General features: G+C 38.9%; 1 protein-coding gene across 2 annotated transcripts in view; it reads left to right on the top strand.

The window, feature by feature from the left end:
- LOC118972938 (uncharacterized) overlaps positions 1 to 2,407 on the top strand; it is a 61,310-nt gene extending 58,903 nt beyond the window's left edge. Inside the window, exon 6 of one of the 2 annotated variants that reach the window (XR_012131699.1) lies at positions 6 to 2,407. The gene's annotated coding sequence lies outside the window, so the exon portion shown is untranslated. The remainder of the gene's footprint in view (positions 1 to 5) is intronic. The other variant, XR_005062090.2, reaches the window with a different exon arrangement.
- Positions 2,408 to 21,730: the final 19,323 nt, after the last annotated feature.

The following is a 21,730-nucleotide window of genomic DNA, read 5'->3' as shown; positions in this document are numbered from 1 at the left end:
CACAGCATTCTAAGGGAAGTAAATCACCATGCTGACCAATGCATCGGGGTCCACCAGACATGGCAGAAATAATAAAAGTGTTACCTCAGAAACATAGAAGGAAACTTGTGTCTCAAGAAGAAACTGAACTTATCCAACATGGAGGTCCAGAATAATCACTGACAGTGTGGCTGCTGTTTATCATCAGACAAAAGAATAGTCTATACAATAAAGGACTCCCAAAATGACAAATGAGAAGTCATACACTAAACAATTTTAATAAATATTCTGTAAAAAAATGAAACACTGAAAATTTAGATGGACACTTGTATCTCCTAATTTATATATCTTGGTCAGCTTCTCCACAAGCTTACCTAATTGTTTAAATACTTTATCCTTATTAAAGTATACATTTTGAAATGTTAGCCTATTAATTTACTCACGATTATCAAGTATTGCCAGTGTTAAAACTACTAAAAGCACACAATGTTTAGTAAACTATCATAGGTTTCCTATAATTTCACTTCTTTCAGTTTGTTTAGGCATGGAAATAATTTAAAAGGCAGATTTGCTGCCTTTGGGAAGTGATTTTCCTGAAATTGGATGAAGATTAGTGAAATAATGACTCCATTTTTCTTAATTCTCTTAATGTTTTTTTCACTCACAAAGTTACTGGATGGAGTATAATTAGCTTAATAAGACTATCCTCCTCTAAATGATAAAAATATAGCCAAGGTAATAGAGGCCCTCAGTGGAATTAAGCCTGGGGACTTAACACAAAAGATTTTTTTTTAATCTATATTCAGAAAAAAATACAAGAGTATAAAAAGGAAAATAAGAGGTCAAAATGAATATACCATAGAAATACATGTTTTGACTAGATAATTGCAATTTATTTAATGTTGTCTGGCGTATTAAGAATATCGTGTTATTTTACTGTTTTGATTATAGTCATGTATGTAAGTTCCTATAATTAACTTTCTCAAACTTAATTTCTGAAAGCCTGTAATATCAACCTAAATGTTTACCTTCTTTAGGCAATTTATGAAACTTTAATAGGATCCTACAGTGCCAAGGTTATGTATTATTGTGACAGTAAAGCCTCAAAAAGCTAAATAAATTCTCTTCCATACCTTAAAAGAGAAATAATCAATGTTTGAGAAATTAATGGCTATACAAAGAAGTATAAGAAACTGTCCTAATCCTAAGGGAAGTTCACATTCCAGTTGAGACATGACCAGTAAAAATCATAAACACATTTAAAAAGCAACATTTAATTAAATGGTACACTGTGTGGCAGAGAATAAAGAAAATGATCATCTAAACAGTGAGGTGAAAGACCTTTACTCTGAAAACTACAAGACACTCATGAGAGTAATTAAAGAAGACACCAAAAAATGGAAATCTATCCTGTGCTCATGGATAGAAAGAATATTGTCAAAGTGGCCATCCTTCCCAAAGCAACTTATAGATTCAATGCTATCCTTATCAAAATACCAACAGCATTCTTCAATGAACTAGAACAGATAGTTCTAAAATTCATATGGGACTACAAAAGACCCTGAATAACCAAACCAATCCTGATACAGAAGAACAAAGCTGAGGAGATTATGCTCCCTGACTTCAAGATCTACAAAGCCACAGTAATCAAAACAATTTGGTACTGGCACAAGAACAGACCCATAGATCAATGCAACAGAATAGAGAGCCCAAATATAAACCCATGCATCATCTATGGTCAATTAATATATGGTAAAAGAGCCAAGGATATAAAATGGGGAAAAGACAGCCTCTTCAATAACTGGTGTTGGCAAAACTGGACACTACATGTGAGAGAATGAAACTGGATTATTTTCTAACTCCATACACAAAAGTAAACTCAAAATGGATCAAAGACCTAAGTGTAAGTCACGAAACCATAAAACTCTTAGAAGAAAATAGGCAAAAATCTCTTTAATATAAAGATGAGCACCTTTTTCCTTAACACATCTAAGGCAAGGGAAACAAAATAAAAAATGAACAGGTTCTATACAGCAAAGGTAACCATCAGCAAAACAAAAAGGCACCCGACAGTATGGTAGAATGTATTCATAAACTCATCTGATAAGGGGTTAAAACCCAAAATATATAAAGAACTCATACCTCAACACCCAAAAAACAACCCCATTAAAAAATGGGCAGAGGAGGATACAAAATCAACACACAGAAATCTGTAGCTTTCCTATACACTAACAACGAATCAATAGAAAGAGAAATCAGGAAAACAATTCCATTCACCATTGCATCAAAAAGAATAAAATACCTAGGAATAAACCTAACCAAGGAAGTGAAAGACTTATACTCTGAAAACTGCAAGTCACTCTTAAGAGAAATTAAAGGGGACACTAATAAATGGAAACTCATCCCATGCTCATGGCTAGGAAGAATTAATATCGTCAAAATGGCCATCCTGCCGAAAGCAATATACAAATTTGATGCAATCCCTCTCAAATTACCAGCAACATTCTTCAATGAATTGGAACAAATAATTCAAAAATTCATATGGAAACACCAAAGACCCCGAATAGCCAAAGCAATCCTGAAAAAGAAGAATAAAGTAGGGGGGATCTCACTCCCCAACTTCAAGCTCTACTACAAAGCCATAGTAATCAAGACAATTTGGTACTGGCACAAGAACAGAGCCACAGACCAGTGGAACAGATTAGAGACCCCAGAAATTAACCCAAACATATATGGTCAATTAATATTTGATAAAGGAGCCATGGACATACAATGGCAAAATGACAGTCTCTTCAACAGATGGTGCTGGCAAAACTGGACAGCTACATGTAGGAGAATGAAACTGAACCATTGTCTAACCCCATATACAAAGGTAAACTCAAAATGGATCAAAGACCTGAATGTAAGTCACGAAACCATTAAACTCTTGGAAAAAAACATAGGCAAAAACCTCTTAGACATAAACATGAGTGATCTCTTCTTGAACATATCTCCCCGGGCAAGGAAAACAACAGCAAAAATGAGCAAGTGGGACTACATTAAGCTGAAAAGCTTCTGTACAGCGAAAGACACCATCAATAGAACAAAAAGGAACCCTACAGTATGGGAGAATATATTTGAAAATGACAGATCTGATAAAGGCTTGACGTCCAGAATATATAAAGAGCTCACACGCCTCAACAAACAAAAAACAAATAACCCAATTAAAAAATGGGCAGAGGAACTGAACAGACAGTTCTCCAAAAAAGAAATACAGATGGCCAAGAGACACATGAAAAGATGCTCCACATCGCTAATTATCAGAGAAATGCAAATTAAAACTACAATGAGGTATCACCTCACACCAGTAAGGATAGCTGCCATCCAAAAGACAAACAACAACAAATGTTGGCGAGGCTGTGGAGAAAGGGGAACCCTCCTACACTGCTGGTGGGAATGTAAATTAGTTCAACCATTGTGGAAAGCAGTATGGAGGTGCATCAAAATGCTCAAAACAGACCTACCATTTGACCCAGGAATTCCACTCCTAGGAATTTACCCTAAGAACGCAGCAATCAAGTTTGAGAAAGACAGATGCACTCCTATGTTTATCGCAGCACTATTTACAATAGCCAAGAATTGGAAGCAACCTAAATGTCCATCTGTAGATGAATGGATAAAGAAGATGTGGTACATATACACAATGGAATACTACTCAGCCATAAGAAGTGGAAAAATCCAACCATTTGCAGCAACATGGATGGAGCTGGAGAGTATTATGCTCAGTGAAATAAGCCAAGCGGAGAAAGAGAAATACCAAATGATTTCACTCATCTGAGGAGTATAGGAACAAAGGAAAAACTGAAGGAACAAAACAGCAGCAGAATTACAGAACCCAAAAATGGACTAACAGGTACCAAAGGGAAAGGAACTGGGGAGGATGGGTGGGCAGGGAGGGATAAGGGGGGGGAAGAAGAAGGGGGGTATTAAGATTAGCATGCATGGGGGGGAGGGAGAAAGGGGAGGGTGGGCTGCACAACACAGAGAGGACAAGTAGTGACTCTACAACATTTTGCTAAGCTGATGGACAGTAACCGTAATGTGGTTGTTAGGGGGGACCTGATATAGGGGAGAGCATAGTAAACATAGTATTCTTCAGGTAAGTGTAGATTAAAATTTTAAAAAAAAAAAAAGAAAGAAAGAAAGAAAAGGGGGATTACTCCTTAACAGGATAAAACTATTGGTAAATCAAAGATCAACGCATGCTTTAAATATCCTTAATGTTGATCACTTAAAGGGTGTCAGATGATCAGCTATGGAGGTACTCTTTTCTGATAATATTCCTTTCTCTTAATTAAAAAAAAAAAAAAAAGCAGTTACTGTGTGCTGACCTCCAATGAGTTCTGCACAGTGGTATAGAGGGCATGTCAAAGTGTGGGCAAAGGGTCTGTTTGTTTCTACGCAGAAGATCAAGGCCTAGCTTGGATACCCAGAAAATGAACTAAGATACGATATGAGGAGGAGCTTCCGGCATCAGCACTCTCTGGAGGACTCGTGCCGGGGGATGATCATCAAAAAGCCTCCACAGGGATCCGGACGATGCTGCGGTTGTGGCTGCATCCAGCCCACCGTCTCCTGGACTTGCCATAAGAAGGAGGAGGGAGATGTCTAGGCTGGCATGTGCATACAGTGAGACAACGAATTTGACTGGATGTGTACTGTTGGAACTCAACCAGGAGTTGGGAGGGGTGCAAGTTGTAGCACCCCAAAATCTCATGACTATAGACTATCTATGGTTAAAAGAACATATGGGATGTGAACAGATCCCAGAAATGGGCTGCTTTAATTTGTCTGATGGTTCAAGTACAGTTGGAAAATATCCATCATATCATAGATAAATTTTCACAAATGCCTAGGGTGCCTAAATGGTTTTCTTGGCTTCACTGGAGATGGCTGGTAATTATAGATTTGCTTTGTTTATGTCACCGTATTCCTATTATGTTAATATGTGTGTGCAAATTAGTTAGTAGTTTAAAACCTATACATACTTAAGGTACTATACAAGAAGATATGTCAAAGAAATAATCAATCCTCCCAAGTTTCCTTCATATGCTACATCTATAGCTTTTCTTCTTCCTTCCTAATTACAAACCTTAAATAGAATTCGTGCCTCATATCGAATTTACCGAGTATCATAATTCCTCCAGGTGGTAAAGATACCTCGAGACAAGTGCTGGGCATAGAAGCCACAGGGCATAAATCTGCAAAGAAGTAAAAAGCTAACCTTTGCAAACAATATGGCTTCTCTCTCACTTACCAACTTTACATTTCCCTGTATGGCCCCGGAAGATGACTGGTTAGCCAGAGACGGGTAAGATTCCTCAAGGGAGGAACAACCTAAGACAGGCACAGTCGCAGGGGGGCCATCAGGTGAGAATTTGGGGATCAACAGAGGTGAGGCTCAGAACCTCACCCCCCCTGCTTTGAGAGAAATCTTCTGCATCCGTGGATGTCATGCTGCCCTTGTCTAGCCTGGATTAATACTTAGTCCATAGGCACACACCTGATCATCTGATCATCTACATTTGCCTTCTTACAGCACTAAACTATGTTTTCTACCTTTATCTTGCATCTACCTACCACTTCAGCATTTTATTAAAAATAAAAATAATAATAATAATAGGAGAAATGTGGGATCAACATATAAATCAAGTACAAAAATCAAATGAATATTCATATTTGATCTGATGGTTTATAGGTCATATTGCATGATCAAAACCGAAAGTTTCTGTGATGAATGCCCTTGTACTGTTCACCATGTAAGAATCTATTCACTCTGTAAGAATTCGTTCACCATGTAAGAACTTGTTCGTTATGCTTCAGAAGATTGGAGACTGACGAGAATTAGGCTTGAGATGGATTAATGATTGTACATTGAGCATTGACCCCCCTATACTGAATTTTATTGTTGTTAACAACCATTTGATCAATAAATATGAGAGATGCCCTCTCAAAAAAAAAATAAAATAAAATAAAATAAAATAAAATAAAATAAAATAAAATAAAAAAAAAAAAAAAAAAAAAATGGGCAGAGGACCTGAACAGACACTTCTCCAAAGAAATACAGATGGCCAATAGACACATGAAAGGATGTTCCACATTGCTTATGATTAGGTAGTTGCAAATTAAAACCACAATGAGAGGGGCGGAGCCAGGATGGCGGTGTGAGTAGAGCAGTGGAAATCTCCTCCCAAAAACACATAGAGCTATGAAAATATAACAAATAAAAATCTTCCTAAAATAGAGACCACAGGACACAGGACAACATCCAGACCACATCCACACCTGCAAGGAACCAGCGCCTTGCGAAGGGGGTAAGATACAAGCCCTGGCCCGGCGGGACCCGAGCGCCCCTCCCCCCGGCTCCCGGTGGGTGGAGAGAAACCGGAGCGGTTTTTTTTTTTTTTGGCGAGCGCTTTTTGGAAGCCTTAGAGGGACGGGCCCCCGTTGCTGGGGAGGTAGGGTGGCGGGACCGGTGAGCAGGTGCCTGGGAACGGCGCTGGAGGACAAAGAACACCCCGCATTTCTCCCTGCGGGACCGGCGGGCAGGTGCCTGAGACCGGTGCCTGAGGACGGAGGAGGTCGCGCGTTTTTCCCCTTTTTTTTTTTTTTTTTTCTCTTTTTGGCGAGCGCTTTTTGGAAGCCTTGAAGGGACGGAGACCCCAGTGCTAGGGAGGCAGGGTGGCGGGACTGCTGAGCGGGTGCCTGGGACCGGCGCCTGAGGACAAAGAATATCCCACGTTTTTCCCTGCGGGACCGGTGGGCGGGTGCCTGAGACCGGCACTTGAGGACAGAGGAAATCGCGCGTTTTTCCCCTTTTTTTTTTCTGTTTTCTGCGAGTGCTTTTTGGAAGCCTAAAAGGGACAGGGACCCCGGTGCTAGGGAGGCAGGGCGGCGGGACTGGTGAGCGGGTGCCTGGGACCGGCACCTGAGGACAAAGAATATCCCGCGTTTTTCCCTGTGGGACCGGTGGGTGGGTGCCTGAGACCGGCACCTGAGGACGGAAGAAATCGCGCATTTCTCCCCTTTTTTTCTCTCTTTTTGGCGAGTGCTTTTTGGGAAGCCTTGAAGGGACAGGGACCCCGGTGCTAGGGAGGCAGGGCGGTGGGACTGGTGAGCGGGTGCCTGGGACCAGTGCCTGAGGACAAAGAATATCGAGCGTTCCTTCCCTGCGGGACCGGTGGGTGGGTGCTTTTAGGAAGCCTTGAAAGGACAGGGACCCTGGTGCTAGGGAGACAGGGCAGCAGGACCAGTGAGTGGGTGCCTGGGACCGGCACCTGAGAACAAAAAAAAAAAAAAAAAAAAAAAAAATCGCTTGTTTTTTCCTTTTTGTTGCTGTTGTTGTTTTGGTTTGGAGAGTGCTTTTTGGAAGTCTTAAAGGGGCAGGACAGGTCACTTAGACCAGAGGCAGGGAATCTGGGGATCTCTGGGCACTCTAACCCCCTGGGCAGCAGGGAGCACAGAGGCCCCATACGGAGATAAATAGTCTCCTGGCAGCTCCCCCTCCAACGGGGCTCCACCATTTTGGAGGAACAGCCCCAGCCAGGCCAAGCCCACAGCAACAGCGGAGATAAACCCCAAAGCAACTGGGCAGGAAGCAGAAGCCCTGTCTGCGCAAAGCTTCCCAGCACAAGCCACTAGAGGTCGCTATTCTCCCAGGAAAAGGCTACAAACCAACAAGAAGGGAAGCTCTTCCAGCGGTCACTTGTACCAGCTCTGCAAACTATCTCTATCACCATGAAAAGGCAAAACTACAGGCAGACAAAGATCACAGAGACAACACCTGAGAAGGAGACAGACCTAACTAGTCCTCCTGAAAAAGAATTCAAAATAAAAATCATGAACATGCTGACAGAGATGCAGAAAAAAATGCAAGAGCAATGGGATGAGATGCAGAGAAAAATGCAAGAGCAGTGGGATGAAGTCCGGAAGGAGATCACAGATGTCAGGAAAGAGATCACAGAAGTGAAACAATCCCTGGAAGGATTTATAAGCAGAATGGATAAGATGCAAGAGGCCATTGAAGGAATAGAAGCCAGAGAACAGGAACGTATAGAAGCTGACATAGAGAGAGATAAAAGGATCTCCAGGAATGAAACAACACTAAGAGAAATATGTGACCAATACAAAAGGAAAAACATTCGTATTATAGGGATACCAGAAGAGGAAGAAAGAGGAAAAGGGATAGAAAGTGTCTTTGAAGAAATAATTGCTGAAAACTTACCCAAACTGGGGGAGGAAATAATCGAACAGACCATGGAATTATACAGAACCCCCAACAGAAAGGATCCAAGGAGGACAACACCAAGACACATAATAATTAAAATGGCAAGGATCAAGGACAAGGAAAGAGTTTTAAAGGCAGCTAGAGAGAAAAAGGTCACCTATAAAGGAAAACCAATCAGGCTAACATCAGACTTCTCAACAGAAACCCTACAGGCCAGAAGAGAATGGCATGATATACTTAATGCAATGAAACAGAAGGGCCTTGAACCAAGGATACTGTATCCAGCACGACTATCATTTAAATATGATGGTGGGATCAAACAATTCCCAGACAAGCAAAAGCTGAGGGAATTTGCTTCCCACAAACCACCTCTACAGGGCATCCTACAGGGACTGCTCTAGATGGGAGCACCCTTAAAAAGAGCACAGAACAAAACACACAACATATGAAGAATGGAGGAGGAGGAATAAGAAGGGAGAGAAGAAAAGACTCTCCAGACAGTGTATATAACAGCTCAATAAGCGAGCTAAGTTAGGCAGTAAGATACTAAAGAAGCTAACCTTGAACCTTTGGTAACCACGAATCTAAAGCCTGCAATGGCAATAAGTACATATCTCTCAATAGTCACCCTAAATGTAAATGGACTTAATGCACCAATCAAAAGACATAGAGTAATAGAATGGATAAAAAAGCAAGACCCATCTATATGCTGCTTACAAGAAACTCACCTTAAACCCAAAGATAAGCATAGACTAAAAGTCAAGGGATGGAAAAACATATTTCAGGCAAACAACAGTGAGAAGAAAGCAGGGGTTGCAGTACTAATATCAGACAAAATAGACTTCAAAACAAAGAAAGTAACAAGAGATAAAGAAGGACACTACATAATGATAAAGGGCTCAGTCCAACAAGAGGATATAACCATTATAAATATAAAAGCACCCAATACAGGAGCACCAGCATATGTGAAGCAAATACTAACAGAACTAAAGAGGGAAATAGACTGCAATGCATTCATTTTAGGAGACTTCAACACACCACTCACCCCAAAGGATAGATCCACCGGGCAGAAAATAAGTAAAGACACACAGGCACTGAACAACACACTAGAACAGATGGACCTAATAGACATCTATAGAACTTTACATCCAAAAGCAACAGGATATACATTCTTCTCAAGTGCACATGGAACATTCTCCAGAATAGACCACATACTAGCTCACAAAAAGAGCCTCAGTAAATTCCACAATATTGAAATTCTACCAACCAATTTTTCAGACCACAAAGGTATGAAAGTAGAAATAAATTCTACAAAGAAAACAAAAAGGCTCACAAACACATGGAGGCTTAACAACATGCTACTAAATAATCAATGGATCAATGAACAAATCAAAATAGAGATCAAGGAATATATAGAAACAAATGACAACAACAACACTAAGCCCCAAATTCTGTGGGATGCAGCGAAAGCAGTCTTAAGAGGAAAGTATATAGCAATCCAGGCACACTTGAAGAAGGAAGAACAATCCCAAATGAACAGTCTAACATCACAATTATTAAAACTGGAAAAAGAAGAACAAATGAGGCCTAAAGTCAGCAGAAGGAGGGACATAATAAAGATCAGAGAAGAAATAAACAAAATTGAGAAGAATAAAACAATAGCAAAAATCAACGAAACCAAGAGCTGGTTCTTTGAGAAAATAAACAAAATAGATAAGCCTCTAGCCCAACTTATTAAGAGAAAAAGAGAGTCAACACAAATCAACATAATCAGAAATGAGAATGGAAAAATCACGACAGACTCCACAGAAATACAAAGAATTATTAAAGACTACTATGAAAACCTATATGCCAACAAGCTGGAAAACCTAGAAGAAATGGACAACTTCCTAGAAAAATACAACCTCCCAAGACTGACCAAGGAAGAAACACAAAAGTTAAACAAACCAATTACAAGCAAAGAAATTGAAACAGTAATCAAAAAACTACCCAAGAACAAAACCCTGGGGCCGGACGGATTTACCTCGGAATTTTATCAGACACACAGAGAAGACATAATACCCATTCTCCTTAAAGTGTTCCACAAAATAGAAGAAGAGGGAATACTCCCAAACTCATTCTATGAAGCCAACATCACCCTAATACCAAAACCAGGAAAAGACCCCACCAAAAAAGAAAATTACAGACCAATATCCCTGATGAATGTAGATGCAAAAATACTCAATAAAATATTAGCAAACAGAATTCAACAGTATATCAAAAGGATCATACACCATGACCAAGTGGGGTTCATCCCAGGGATGCAAGGATGGTACAACATTCGAAAATCCATCAACATCATCCACCACATCAACAAAAAGAAAGACAAAAACCACATGATCATCTCCATAGATGCTGAAAAAGCATTTGACAAAATTCAACATCCATTCATGATAAAAACTCTCAGCAAAATGGGAATAGAGGGCAAGTACCTCAACATAATAAAGGCCATATATGATAAACCCACAGCCAGCATTATACTGAACAGCGAGAAGCTGAAAGCATTTCCACTGAGATCGGGAACCAGACAGGGATGCCCACTCTCCCCACTGTTATTTAACATAGTACTGGAGGTCCTAGCCACGGCAATCAGACAAAACAAAGAAATACAAGGAATCCAGATTGGTAAAGAAGAAGTTAAACTGTCACTATTTGCAGATGATATGATACTGTACATAAAAAACCCTAAAGACTCCACTCCAAAACTACTAGAACTGATATCGGAATACAGCAAAGTTGCAGGATACAAAATCAACACATAGAAATCTGTAGCTTTCCTATACACTAACAACGAATCAATAGAAAGAGAAATCAGGAAAACAATTCCATTCACCATTGCATCAAAAAGAATAAAATACCTAGGAATAAACCTAACCAAGGAAGTGAAAGACTTATACTCTGAAAACTACAAGTCACTCTTAAGAGAAATTAAAGGGGACACTAATAAATGGAAACTCATCCCATGCTCATGGCTAGGAAGAATTAATATCGTCAAAACGGCCATCCTGCCCAAAGCAATATACAGATTTGATGCAATCCCTCTCAAATTACCAGCAACATTCTTCAATGAATTGGAACAAATAATTCAAAAATTCATATGGAAACACCAAAGACCCCGAATAGCCAAAGCAATCCTGAAAAAGAAGAATAAAGTAGGGGGGATCTCACTCCCCAACTTCAAGCTCTACTACAAAGCCATAGTAATCAAGACAATTTGGTACTGGCACAAGAACAGAGCCACAGACCAGTGGAACAGATTAGAGACTCCAGAAATTAACCCAAATATATATGGTCAATTAATATTTGATAAAGGAGCCATGGACATACAATGGCAAAATGACAGTCTCTTCAACAGATGGTGCTGGCAAAACTGGACAGCTACATGTAGGAGAATGAAACTGGACCATTGTCTAACCCCATATACAAAGGTAAACTCAAAATGGATCAAAGACCTGAATGTAAGGCATGAAACCATTAAACTCTTGGAAAAAAACATAGGCAAAAACCTCTTAGACATAAACATGAGTGATCTCTTCTTGAACATATCTCCCCGGGCAAGGAAAACAACAGCAAAAATGAGCAAGTGGGACTACATTAAGCTGAAAAGCTTCTGTACAGCGAAAGACACCATCAATAGAACAAAAAGGAACCCTACAGTATGGGAGAATATATTTGAAAATGACAGATCCGATAAAGGCTTGACGTCCAGAATATATAAAGAGCTCACACGCCTCAACAAACAAAAAACAAATAACCCAATTAAAAAATGGGCAGAGGAACTGAACAGACAGTTCTCCAAAAAAGAAATACAGATGGCCAACAGACACAGGAAAAGATGCTCCACATCGCTAATTATCAGAGAAATGCAAATTAAAACTACAATGAGGTATCACCTCACACCAGTAAGGATAGCTGCCATCCAAAAGACAAACAACAACAAATGTTGGCGAGGCTGTGGAGAAAGGGGAACCCTCCTACACTGCTGGTGGGAATGTAAATTAGTTCAACCATGTGGAAAGCAGTTTGGAGGTTCATCAAAATGCTCAAAACAGACCTACCTTTTGACCCAGGAATCCCACTCCTAGGAATTTACCCTAAGAATGCAGCAATCAAGTTTGAGAAAGACAGATGCACCCCTATGTTTATCGCAGCACTATTTACAATAGCCAAGAATTGGAAGCAACCTAAATGTCCATCGGTAGATGAATGGATAAAGAAGATGTGGTACATATACACAATGGAATACTACTCAGCCATAAGAAGTGGAAAAATCCAACCATTTGCAGCAACATGGATGGAGCTGGAGAGTATTATGCTCAGTGAAATAAGCCAAGCGGAGAAAGAGAAATACCAAATGATGTCACTCATCTGAGGAGTATAGGAACAAAGGAAAAACTGAAGGAACAAAACAGCAGTGAAGTTACAGAACCCAAAAATGGACTAACAGGTACCAAAGGGAAAGGAACTGGGGAGGATGGGTGGGCAGGGAGGGATATGGGGGGGAAGAAAAAGGGGGTTATTAAGATTAGCATGCATGGGGGGGAGGGAGCAAGGGGAGGGTGGGCTGCACAACACAGAGAGGACAAGTAGTGACTCTACAACATTTTGCTAAGCTGATGGACAGTAACCGTAATGTGGTTGTTAGGGGGGACCTGATATAGGGGAGAGCATAGTAAACATAGTATTCTTCATGTAAGTGTAGATTAAAAATTTAAAAAAAAAAAAAAAAAAAAGAAAGAAAGAAAGAAAGAAAGAAGGAAGGAAAAGGGGGATTACTCCTCAACAGGATAAAACTATTGGTAAATCAAAGATCAATGCATGCTTTAAATATCCTTAATGTTGATCACTTAAAGGGTGTCAGATGATCAGCTATGGAGGTACTCTTTTCTGATAATATTCCTTTCTCTTAATTTAAAAAAAAAAAAAAAAAAGCAGTTACTGTGTGCTGACCTCCAATGAGTTCTGCACAGTGGTATAGAGGGCATGTCAAAGTGTGGGCAAAGGGTCTGTTTGTTTCTATGCAGGAGATCAAGGCCTAGCTTGGATACCTAGAAAATGAACTAAGATACGATATGAGGAGGAGCTTCCGGCATCAGCACTCTCTGGAGGACTTGTGCCGGGGGATGATCATCAAAAAGCCTCCACAGGGATTCAGACGATGCTGCGGTTGTGGCTGCATCCAGCCCACCATCTCCTGGACTTGCCATAAGAATGAGGAGGGAGATGTCTAGGCTGGCATGTGCATACAGTGAGACAACGAATTTGACCGGATCTGTACTGTTGGAACTCAACCAGGAGTTGGGAGGGGTGCAAGTTGTAGCACTCCAAAATCTCATGACTATAGACTATTTATGGTTAAAAGAACATATGGGATGTGAACAGATCCCAGAAATGGGCTGCTTTAGTTTGTCTGATGGTTCAAGTACAGTTGGACAATATCCATCATATCATAGATAAATTTTCACAAATGCCTAGGGTGCCTAAATGGTTTTCTTGGCTTCACTGGAGATGGATGGTAATTATAGATTTGCTTTGTTTATGTCACCGTATTCCTATTATGTTAATATATGTGTGCAAATTAGTTAGTAGTTTAAAACCTATACATACTTAAGGTACTATACAAGAAGATATGTCAAAGAAATAATCAATCCTCCCAAGTTTCCTTCGTATGCTACATCTATAGCTTTTCTTCTTCCTTCCTAATTACAACCCTTAAATAGAATTCGTGCCTCATATCGAATTTACCGAGTATCATAATTCCTCCAGGTGGTAAAGATACCTTGAGACAAGTGCTGGGCATAGAAGCCACAGGGCATAAATCTGCAAAGAAGTAAAAAGCTAACCTTTGCAAACAATATGGCTTCTCTCTCACTTACCAACTTTACATTTCCCTGTATGGCCCCGGAAGATGACTGGTTAGCCAGAGACGGGTAAGATTCCTCAAGGGAGGAACAACCTAAGACAGGCACAGTCGCAGGGGGGCCATCAGGTGAGAATTTGGGGATCAACAGAGGTGAGGCTCAGAACCTCACCCCCCCTGCTTTGAGAGAAATCTTCTGCATCTGTGGATGTCTTGATGCCCTTGTCTAGCCTGGATTAATACTTAGTCCATAGGCACACACCTGATCATCTGATCATCTACATTTGCCTTCTTACAGCACTAAACTATGTTTTCTACCTTTATCTTGCATCTACCTACCACTTCAGCATTTTATTAAAAATAAAAATAATAATAATAGTAGGAGAAATGGGAGATCAACATATAGATCAAGTACAAAAATCAAACGAATATTCATATTTGACCTGATTGTTTATAGGTCATATTGCATGATCAAAACCGAAAGTTTCTGTGATGACTGCCCTTGTACTGTTCACCATGTAAGAATTTATTCACTATGTAAGAATTCGTTCACCATGTAAGAACTTGTTCGTTATGCTTCAGAAGATTGGAGACTGACGAGAATTAGGCTTGAGATGGATTAATGATTGTACATTGAGCGTTGACCCCCCTTTACTGAATTTTACTGTTGTTAACAACCATTTAATCAATAAATATGAGATGCCCTCTCAAAAAAAAAACAAAACAAAACAAAACCACAATGAGATATCACCTCACACCAGTCAGAATGGCCAGTATCCAAAAGACAAGAAATAGCAAATCCTGACAAGGTTGCAGAGAAAAGGGGAACCCTCCTACACTGTTGGTGGAAATGTCAATTGGTTCAACCATTGTGGAATGCAATATGGAGGTTCCTCCAAAAAACTAAAAATAGAAGTATCATTTGACCCAGTAATTCCACTCCTATAAATTTACCCAAAGAAAACAAGATCCCTGATTCAAAGAGACATATGCACCCCTATGTTTATCACTGCACTATTGCAGTAACTAAGATATGGAAGCAACCTAAGTGCCCATCAATAGATGAATGGATAAAGAAGTGGTACATACATATAATGGAATATTATTCAGCCATAAAAAAAAGAAATCCTGCCATTTCCAACAACATGGATATATCTAGAGGGTATTAATGCTCAATGTAATAAGCCAGGTGGAGAAGACAAATACCAAATTATTTCACTTATTTGTGGATTATAAAAACAAAGCAAAACAAAAGAAACAAAACAGCAGTAGACTCACAGACACCAAGGAGAGATGAGTAGTTGCCAAGAGGAGAGGTTAGGGAGAGTGTCGGGGAAGGGAAGGAGATTAAGGGGCACAATAGTTCTCAATCATACAGGTTGATCACAGAGATGGTAGTACAGCACGGAGAACACAGTTAACGATTCTGTAACATCTTACCACTGATGGACAGTGACCGCACTGGAGGTAAAGACTTCATAATATGGGTAACTGTTGAATCACTGTGTTGTGTATTTGAAACATATGATTGTGTATCACTGATACTTTAAAAATAAGAAAAATAATACTAATAATCAACACCAGCTCTGGTCAGAGGAAGAGTTAATGGGTTGTAATTGGACAAGAATTGAATCTTATTAGAAATTGAATTTACCTCAATAGGTTAAGGCTTTCAACAGATCAATTAAGTTATTGAGCACTTACTAATATGCCAGTAGCTGTTTAAGCATGTTAGAGATTCTTATTTAATTCTTATAACAACGCTTTGGTAGGTACTTTTATTTCCATTTTATATATGAGAAAAGTAAAGGACAAGTTATCACTTGCCCAAGTCCATCAAATAACCTCTTCTGAATTCCAAGCCATTTTCCAACTCTATACGGGGTACACCCACTTGGGTATCATATAAATACCTCAACATCTTAAATCCTTAAACTCAAGGATTTATATATGTTTCCTTCTTTTCCCACAAACTACTTTATCTTATTTCTTCTCTCTATAAAGGGCATCACAGCTACTCTTGAATATGGAACCATCTTGGCCTACCTTGACTCTTCCCTTCTGCTCTTCTCCAAGTTCCAAAATCACTGGGCTCCTATGTCAAATTTCCTGAAGGATCATTGGCAGGGAAGCCCAGAGATGCAGAAGCAAAAGTAGGGCATCGCTGTAGGTGCCCAGGCAAACCCTTGCACATATAGGCACTAACATTTTTTTTGGTATAATTTCTGTAACTCTTAAACAGTCACAGCAAATGTGAAGTTTGGGCTTTCAATCTTTAGCCCCAGAACTACAAATACAGATCTTAATACAGATGCCAGGGCTCTACACCTGAAGATTCTGCTTAAGGCTGGGATGGGGGCCTCAGTGTGTGTTTAAGCCCACCATGCAGCTGAGAAGCTGCTAACCTCCTGCCTATCATTTAATACCCATACCTGAGGAAGACTGAACTTTACGACTGCCAAAACTGACGCTTGGAGGAGTTAATTTTTATTTGCTCAACATCACAGGCAAATGAGAGCTGGACCTCCAGTCATTCATTTGAAATAATCTATTCCACTGAATGTATTAAAATTGGAAATTTTAAAATCTACTAACTAGAATGTTCCACACATTTTAATAAATCTAAAAAAGGGTAATTTTAACTTGTTTTGAAAATTCGTATTATCCCACTATAGAATCATGGCAGAACTTAAGGAACAAAATACATTACTCAATTCAGCCTCTGATTTTTAGAACAAAAAAGGCAAATCACTAGCTCATTATAAAGGTCATTTGTGGAGCAATAAGTAGCTCGGCACCACATTATGACCCAACATAATGGCAAACCCTCTTAGCAGGTCAGCTCTATGAGAGACCTGCATTCCTTAAGTAGTTCTCTAGAAACACAAATGTAGGACATGGAATAGGGCAACAACACTTAAGACTTTGTTTACATCGAGTATAGACTACCTTGGTTAACATTGCTATTCTACACATCCAATTCAATTTGCCATTCTCTGAAAAATTTATTGAACTCTGCATAAACAGTAAATGGCTACCATGCTTTTAGTGATCTCACTACATTTGACAGCAAACCCAGGAGGCCAAAAACTGAAAATCCTTATATAATCTTCCCATTTATATCATTTCTCATGAACTTCCTGGAGAAAACTGGAAATTGCCTTTTTTCTTCCATCAAATTCAGAGACTTCAACTTGTAACACTATTTTACCAACTATGTGTAAACTTTCAAAAGAATTCCATCATTTAAAACTCATGTCATTTTAAAAATGACAGTACTTTGTACCTTTTCAACAAAGAAAATAAGACCTATGTTATTTCAAGGTATTCATCCAAAAGGGGAAAGCTTTAAAAAAAAAAAGAAAAAAGAAAAGACAGTGCAAAAAATGCATGAGTGCTGTAAGAGTTTAATTGTATGACAAAAGCACTACATATAAATTGAAATTGAACATAATCTTTCAGAAAAGAAAATTTAGTGCAAATCAAGATCCCATTAAAGCCCACTATAAAATTCATATGAAAACTCTAAAAGTAGGTTTCTAGAACCAGAAACACTTGGTTCCAACAGAATTGCTCAGGGAGAATATGTCTTGAAAATGTTAAATGGTACAGAAAACAGGTTAGTTTAAAATCAAGTCAACCATGTACTAAAAAAAAAAAAAGACATGCTGATAGGTCTTAATACATTAAAACCAATTGATCAGTAGCATGCTTTATATATCAATGATAGTAGAAGCAATTTACAACAAATTTCTGAGCATTTTTAGTTTATTGCCTTAGTCAAGTCAATCTCTTAAACTACACTGTAAACAAAGAGCCATCTTCCAATTACTATTTTTAAAAGGGTTCCACTTCATCAGTCTGAGATTCGCAAGTATTTTCTAAAACTGTGATTAAGCCCTGTATAATTCAAAGCCATCCATACAAGAAAAGGGCAATTATATATTCCTTTTCTCAAGTATTTATTCAAAGCATAGCTTCCATGTAACAAGTTAAATGTCACTTTGGGTACCGGCATTAACAGACTTCCTAAATTTCTTGCAATATTTCATTTTTAAGAGAAAAGAGAGCCAGGAAAGTAACCTAGCTTTCAAATTCTAAAGTGCCAACAGAATATAGCCCATCTGAAATAAAAGGTGTACCAGTGATGTAAACTATATTCCCAACACCAACTTTCTCAATAGAATCCAGTTAGCAGCACCTCTCCTAATGCCAATCTGTATTCTCTTTGAAAACTTTATAAAGAATTCCTTCTATGACAACTAAAATAACTGATTTAGACTGCTGTAATAAGGAACACCTTGCTCTAACTTAGGATCTAATTCCTATGAAGCATTTCACCCTTTTAAAGTGGTGCAATTCTGTAGTTCTTTTTTCATGACCTTAGTGCACCCTTCTGTCCCCAAAAATTATCTGCCTTTACAGTGATAACTGGGGAAACATTTAGCAGCTATCCCACTGCTCATCTTGGTATATTAGTCACTTGGATCCCAGTCTTTCAATACTCTATTTATAATGGGAGGCTGTTGGAATTCCATATTCTTCTTGAGAATCCTAAAGACCTATAACAATAGGGCAATATATAACTAGCCGAAAGACAACAGCAAGTCAATTTCAACCACAGTTGCTGATTACCAATTCATGAGAATGAATGACTGAGATCATTGACAAACCAAAGGGGGCAAAGTGTAGGTGATAAGGGAAGTATACTGCCTACAGGTAACTAAAAGAAAGTAAAACCAACTATGTTCCCAGCCGACAGCCACCTGACCACCTCCTTCCCGTGTGGTACACTATTGCTTATTGTCATCTTGTACACTCATTAGAACGTTAAGTCTGATTCTTTCAAGCTAGACTTGGGATCCATGACTAAAATGCTTGAATGGTACGTTTTATAAAACATGCACCTTTGTCTTTACACGATACAAGTAAAAACAAAAAGAAAATCCTTATGAAACAGCCTATTTAACCATCTTAAATCAAGTCCTTACAACTTGAACATAGCTAAGATCACTTAGGGTGTGTAAAATACAGAATCCCAGGAAACACCCCCAGACAATTCTGATCAGTTTCTAATGTAATATGGCCCGTAGACCTCTTCAAAATGCCAACCAGATAATAATCCCTTTCCCCAATCTACCAGATTACAGGCAACTGACAGCAATTACCAGGCTAAACTGACTTATTTGTGTAACTGAATATTCATCTTCCTAGATTTTACCCATAGAAATGTTCAAATTAGACATCTAAATGGATATGATCAGAAGTGAAGAAAGAATAGTTTGTACCCTCTCTCAACTTGTCAAAATTAGGTAGTAAAAGTCATTTGTATGAATAGTTTTGGCTCATCCTTCAGTGTTAGCACACTGACAAACTGTACTATTACACCCCCCGCCAAAGTTACTTCACTGAGATTGTCAATTAAATCTACTATGCATGGATATGGATTTTGACCTTTCACATTAATCTGATCCCAAACCAAATAACTCAACATTTCGAGACCAACACAAATATTGTGGCAGACAATGGGTTATCGTATCTTGTTTTCACAATTTCCAGTATCTCAAGGCCCTAAACATAAAGGATTTTCAAAGTAAAATATAACTTCAAAGTTTTCCAAGCAGTAAAACAATAAAAGGACAAATATAAAATGCAAAATCTAATGACTGGATCCCAAAGTTATCAATGAGACTTTCAAAATTCTCAGCATAATATGGGTAAATGTAGTAACCACATTGTTATGTGAAACCTTCATAAGAGTGTATATCAATACCTTAATAAAAAAAATTTTTTTTAATTCTCTCGGCATGAATGGCACCTGACAGGTGTTCTACACATTGTGTAACTTGTATACAACAAAGCAATTGCTGTCCTAGTATGGAAAGAGTAATGTGGTAACAAAATTTGCAACCTTTTAATAGCATTGAAGATGAGAAATAAAATAGGAAACCCAAAACCCAAAGAAGAGAGATTAACTCACCTGGTAGCAGACATCTAGTAAACCAAAAGGTTATCAAAATTTCAATTAGGACAGCAGACCTAGAAAACTCATATACTTGAAAAGAAGTGGGATAGCTCTAACAAGTCTTAAACAAAACTGATGGAGAAATGAATCAAAGCTACCTAAATGTTCACTAGTAAACACAAGTTGATTCTGTAACAAACCAGCCAACTACTTGTCAACTTTGTTGGCCGAATTCTAGAAAGGTACTAAGCTACCTGTACTTTATTTACCTGCTTTTTGTTCACCCAAACCTTCCACCACCAACCCCCCATCATATACAACTTAAGGCTACTAAAAGTAGACCCTATCACTTACAGTCCCTTCCCAAATCCTACTAAACCACAGTACTTTTAAAAGGGGGAACATAAAAAACCTATGCAGATGAAGAATGAGAAAGGAAACCACCAACAAAATTTTGGTAACTGACTAAACAGATGAGAAAACTTAATATTGTCAGAATGAAGGGAATCTCAGATTATACCAGACACCCCATCCCCTTCCAAAGGTTTAGCAACTGGCAGCCCAGGTGCCTCTACAAAGAGGCAAAAAGGAACTTAAGGGCTAGTCTGACAAGCAGTTAAAACCCCCAGAGCCTCTCTGTTCTTCTGCTGGACAAGTGAACTCCCCCATTGTGGCAGAATACTGGAGATTTATCTGAAGCAGTAAGAGATGAGTCTTTGAATAGGCATATAGTGAAGAAAAGTAAAAGGATTGAAAGCAGTTTACTTGTTCAGATCCTTCAGCTTTCTTCCCTCACTGGGATCCCAGAACACTGGCAGCCTGATTTTATCCTTCAGGCAAGAGTGGAAATGACTTCTCAGGTGAACCTAACCAGCTTGGGGGGGGTTAAAGATAAGTTAAAGGGTTCCCCAATAAAATGACATAGCCAGATCACCCAACAGTATCCACCAGCCCCACAAATACACAACATCCAATTCACTTTAAAATGTTTCACTCCTTGGGTATGGGCTAAGAATCTAACATTTCAGGAAAATCCCCAACATGAAAGGCAGAGGCCAAGGCAACAATAAAGCATCTTGGAGAAAGCAAACGTCAGCAACTGTAGACATGAGGAAAAGATAATGCATCATTTGGTCAGGTTGCTATTTATAACATGGGGGGGAGGGGTCTTCAAAATTATGTGACTGAAATTTAAAACCTGTTTTCAAAGTTCTAAAGATTAAGTTAAAAAAATCAACCATAAAGTATAACAGACTGCAAAAGGTAAATAGGAAAATTATGTCCAGGACTCACACCCAAGTAACAATATCAGAGAACAGAAGACTGGGATGATGGGTAGGTAAGAGAATCAGTTCAGTAACCTATCCCAGAATTGAAGATCATTATTTACACAATGACAGAACCCACTGAATGCCTGGCACAATGGATGACATCTCATGACATCGAAGTCATGAAATCTGAAAACATTAGTGGGTAGATGTAAAACCCTAAGTGACTTTTAAAAAGTAAAAATATTTCCTATCAACAATCAAGAATCAAAATAGCATCAAATTTCAATAAACCTACAATTATCTAACCAAACTAGTCATCTAGCTAAAGAACAGACCTTTTTAGATGGGAA

The sequence above is a fragment of the Manis javanica genome, chromosome 5 (genome assembly GCF_040802235.1).
Source record: "Manis javanica isolate MJ-LG chromosome 5, MJ_LKY, whole genome shotgun sequence".
Taxonomy (NCBI): Eukaryota; Metazoa; Chordata; class Mammalia; order Pholidota; family Manidae; genus Manis; species Manis javanica.
The sequence above is the reverse complement of the archived record's forward strand: the minus strand, read 5'-3'. Positions and strand labels throughout refer to the sequence as shown.